The sequence below is a fragment of the Bidens hawaiensis genome, unplaced genomic scaffold (genome assembly GCF_021521415.1).
Source record: "Bidens hawaiensis isolate Kalapana, Puna unplaced genomic scaffold, B.hawaiensis_p1.1 tig00042795_1, whole genome shotgun sequence".
Taxonomy (NCBI): Eukaryota; Viridiplantae; Streptophyta; class Magnoliopsida; order Asterales; family Asteraceae; genus Bidens; species Bidens hawaiensis.
In genome coordinates this window covers 5,663-11,324 of record NW_027497572.1, presented here as the reverse complement: position 1 = coordinate 11,324, position 5,662 = coordinate 5,663, and positions in this window count along the sequence as shown.

The following is a 5,662-nucleotide window of genomic DNA, read 5'->3' as shown; positions in this document are numbered from 1 at the left end:
TATAAATTATATATTAAAGACTTATTGTGATAAAGTTAGCTACCACGTTTTCTCAAACACTAACCGTTCGAGAGGTGCTGCATTAAAGTTCGATACGAAATAACTAATTCTTTTATGAAAGAATTGAGCAAATTAATTATCATATTGAATACATTCATGATATATTTGAGGATCTTATAACTAAGGGCCAGTCACCCATAAGTCTTATGGAGGCGCTTATAATAAAGACGGGATTATTAATGACCATGTGTAAAAACCGATATATCAACTCGTAACCCACACAAACTATGGACAAGAAGTTTTACTAAATAACAACGTGAAAACCCCTTGATTAAAACTGACGGAATCAATAATAATAATCAGGGTGTTGCTTAATAATACTAAGCTGACAAACACACTATAAACTCAAAAAAATTTCATTCATAATATTCAGTGAAATACAAAAGGAAATAGCTTTTATGGTTTCATCTAGAATGTCAGGTGCGGCTACTTTTTCGTACAAAATATTATGTATTCTTAGAAAATTGTGTAATAAGCCATTGTCATAAATGTGACATATTATTCCCTTTTATAGACACACCTGACAACCTTCTAGAAACCCTAATCATTATAAAACATATTCTAAATTATTACAAGTGTCAAATAGGTCTTCGAATAAGCTTTTGTCTTCATCGAGCAGACCTTGTAATCCTCGAGTGTGCTTGAACACTTCTTTGAGTAACCTTTTACTTAGAATATATTTCTTAGAAAATATTCTTCGAGCAGACTTTAATCTTCATGATATAACCAAATTTTGCTTGGAAATATCCCACGAGCAAACTTGTTATTCTTGATCTCTTCAACCTTTTGTCCTAAGACTTATTTCAGCAAACAAAGTATGCACAGGTATTGTAGGTTGCTCGAGGTTGAACTTTGCTCGTAGAAGTCCTTATAATAATTCATTTTTATTTTAAGAAGTATGCTTGAGATCATATTATTGAATCCTTGATCGACCCGCCAAATTACTTGGTTTAAGCTTGGATAAGTCAAGAGTGTGCGCTGAAGCAAACCTTGATCGACTGAAGAACAACCTTCCTTCATGAAGTGTAGTTCGCTAAAACCCTATACTTAAAAGAATTCCAGGAGATAACCTTACTCGAATAAGATACATTGCTTCAATAAGTGTAAACATTGCTCAAAGTGCCTGGTATGCCTTAATTCCATACTTCACATATTTCTGAGGAGGTTTAGAAGATTCCAATCTTCCTTAATCATCTTTTAGGCCCAACAATCTCCCCCTAGATCGGAACATACTAAGATGCACTAAAACACATCCGGATTACATACACTTGTTTCAAAAATACACATCACATCCTTAAAAGCAATAAATTACATTACATGAAAGAAAGAGGATTACATAATCAAATGTTGCCTCAAGGGCATTACCTATCAAAGTAAAATACATCAAATGTACAGAAAAAATTACAAGTAAATCATGATTACCTTTGGCTTCAGTTCCTTGATCTTTTTCTTTCCTCCATTATTCTCTTCATTCTAATAGTTGTTGCCCTTGGTTGGAACATAGAAATCAACACATGGTAGGGATTGTCTTCTGGAAGATCCCATTTTTTCATATCATTCAAATCATCAACATGGAGAAATTCCAATTAAGAGTCATGTTCTATAATGCCTAGGGCAAAACCATCAGAATTTCTCAACATGAAGCTGTCAGTTTTCCTTTCAAAGTTTATCCTTGTGATCCTTCCAAACCTTTGTATTTCTAAATTAGGTTTGTCCATTCATCTGTTCATATTGATGCATTTCTTCATATTTTCATAAGGATTCACAAGTTTTTTGGATTTGTCAATTGAAATGTTTGTCATCCTTATTTCACTCAGCTTCTTTTGTCTCTTTCTCTTCTCAACCCCAGTGTATTCCATCTTCCTCTTCTTGTTTAGCAAAGGAAAACCTGCCCTTGCTTGATCTTTTAAGTATTCGGACAAGTCATTCCTTTGTAAACCAACAAACCTGTCTCTTGGTGGATAATAAAAAAGATTCAGGTCTGCTAGTTCTGTCAATTGCTCCCTGTTTAATTCTCTGAAGTCATCTCTGAATATTATTGTCTTCAACACACCACTCTTCATAATAACCTTCAAAGTTTTGGTCTTGGAATCAAAGTACAGATTCTTTGGTAAGTCCACATTTGATGGTGGACGTTGTTCTCTTTCTAAAGTAGACCTGGTGGTTGGAATGTGAACTCTTGATTTAGAAGCCCTTGAAAATTGTGTTTCGGATTGTGGTCTTCTTACATGACCCCTTGACTCAAAAATTTTGATAATATCTGCTTGCTTCTCATCGTCAGAGACAGATAATCCACACCTTCTTTAGACAAATGTTAATCATTTAATTTGTCGTTTTGTCCATCTGCTCTTTTGAAGGTGATTGGGGCTCATGGTACACAAGCTTTTTAGGAATATATTTCTGACGACTAGGTTGTTTAGGCCTAGATTTGGATTTCTCAATTTATTTGCTCACTTCATTAAATAACTCCAACTCTTTTTCATATAACTCCTTCAATTGTGACTTTCCATGATTATCAAAAAACCCCATTGGCATCCATTTCTTCATCAAGATTTGGCTCAATATATTAATTTTCTCTTCAGATTCCCACGGCTCTTCAAATTTATATATCCTTTAGGTTCAATTAATTTGCATAATATAAAATTGGATAACACTTATTGTACTATGATATCCTATATCTCTTCTCAAAGCTTATTTAACTTTCCTTAGATCAAGCCAAATTGACTTCAACCCCCTGATATTTGTTTAAAATATTTTTATGACTGAACATATAAATTTTCTTTAAGAATTTTTCTTTTCAAAGCTTTCATACATATTGAGGTTGAACGTTGGACTTACATGTGATGCAATACGGACTTACTAGCCATCCATTCAAGGTGTTTATAACTTATAGTGATGCCCTACCTCTGTAATTCTATAGTTAACCCTCATGTTTGAATTTTCTTTCAATATTTGTAAACATTTCAACTTTGATTGATAATAAAATTTTTCTCAAATTTGTTCTTTATCATATGTATAAAATGTTTCATTTATGGTGACCAAATACCAACAGGCTTGTGTATGACTGGTAATTACTTTTCTTCCTATCATTCGGAAATATTTATCTTAAAACATGTATATTAAACAATGTATCTCCACATTAAGCTTAGTATTTTCATTATGTTTATATCACTTCAGTTTTTATACATCATGGAAAGCAACCATACATATTAGTGACTGCACTAATGGTCTTTTTAGCCTATTAAATCCATAAAATTGGAATAAATAATCAATGTACTATCATTTCCTAAAGGTTGGATCAATTTTCATTGTTCACCTTTTATGCTTCTACAAAGCTTTGAACTGAATAATCTTATCATATCTCAACACCATTAATTTGCTATGTCTTGTCAAAAATGATTTGTGAAAAAATATTTTCTTGAAAAGTATTCATTTGAGCACGCAATTCTAACACAAAGACATACTTTGACACAAACAGAAAGTAATGTATTTGAGAACAATCATAATATGAATGACATGCATTAACACAAGCAGATTTAACATAATGTACATTCAAGACTGCTTATGCAAACCCTATTATGTGTAAACACATCATCACATAAGATTATCCAAATATTTAGTAATATTTGTAAGAAAAAAGATTCATCACTTCAAAACACATTCAGACACACTTATCCTGATATCACGCACATTCACTGATTAAACAACCTAAGCATCATAGACACCTAAATCACACAAATGTTCATTTAAAGCACAAATTAGTTAAAAATGCACACATAATCACACAACGAGTACAACTCACTCAACAAGACCTTTCTATTGATAGCCAGTTAGCACTGGAAGCACACATCATCAATCAGACTTCATAAGAATTGATCATTTCTAAAGCTTTCAAAAGAAGGTGAAATTTAGTTCTATCTAGTGGCTTGGTGAACAAATTAGCCAAGTTCTCACTAGTGTCAACTCTTTTCATTTCAATTAGACCATTTTAATTACAGTCTCTAATGAAATGATGTCTGATTTCAATGTGCTTGGTCTTGGAATGTTGGCACCAATATTGTCAATAAAGATAGAAGGGTTCAAGTAATTCAATCCATAGTCCAACGGTTGATTCCGAATCCTAAGGACTTGTGCACAGCAGGTAGATGCAACAATGTACTTAACTTCAGCAGTTGGGATTGACACGGTAGTTTGCTTCTTTCATTGCCATGACACCATCCTGTCTCTTAGAAATTGACATCCAATAGATGTAGACTTTCTAATTATGTTGCAGCCATCATAGTCATTATCAGTGTAGGCAATTAGATCAAAGGCATGGTTCTTTCGGTACCATATCCCTAAATCATGTCTTCCTTTCAAATATCTAAAAATCCTCTTGATAGCATTCATGTGAGAAACACTTGGACTTGATTGGAATCTTGCACACACACTAACAACAAACATAATGTCTGGCCTTAAAGCAGTCAGGTACATTAGTGATCTAGTCTTTGCTCTATACTCATGTTCATCAACAAGCTCCCCTTTTTCATCAGCTATCATCTTCGCATGAGTATCCATTGCGGTAGAAGCCGTCTTCAAATCTTTGTCACACCCCAACCTATGGCGAAAATGTCCAGGCATGAACTAATTGCCCACATCTCTCAAGGTTACTATCATGCAACGTTATAGATTTCAATATCTAATTAATAATTTCAAATAAAAATATTCGTTACAATATCCAAAAACAATTAAAGCATCAAACAAACATAACAATAAAATAATTGTCTCATTAAGTTTTCTCTAATATAATTCCTTAAGTGATCTTCAAAATAAAATACTTTTGTCAACACAAGGTTGAGTGAGCAACACACCAATTTAAATGTACATATATTATATATAAAAATAAGTAATTGCAACAAGTCATATGAGAATAACAAATTAACCAATGAGCAAGTATAAATGAGATGTCGAGAAGCACAAAGGCTATAACGACTGGAGTTTGATCATAGAATTCTGAGATTATGTTGGACCTCTCCGAATGCGGTTCACGTAAAGCATGTAAGCACTTAAAAAGGTAAGGTATAAATTGTTAACACATAAGACAACAGTTGCAGTTTGTGTATTAGTATATATGAGAAATAAAATTTACGCATATGTCCCCAAAACGTGGAAAACGAGTAAAAAAAGGGAATGTGGTACTCACGTGATCGGATGAACGAAACATAAGTGATGATTTGAGAAAGATAAATCCTTCAGGATATACCGTCAATTTTTCCTAGTTAAACAATAGTAATATGAATTAGTTATAAAATATATAGCAAAATTCAAAGAATTAAGATTTCGATGCGACTTGAGTTATGTTTGGAATTACAACATTACGATTGAGTGATTGATTTCTATAGTGATTACCATTTCAGGGATCAATAACATTGTTGATAATATATTTATTGAATGATTATTTTTTTAAAAATTGTCACTACTTATGATTAAATCAAAAATACTAACGAAAGAATTTATAAATGATACTTATAGTATTAATAGGATACATTTAGGTAAATAGATAATTAAATAAAATAATTTTATTAAATATGAGATACACTGTAATACAATACAAATATATATA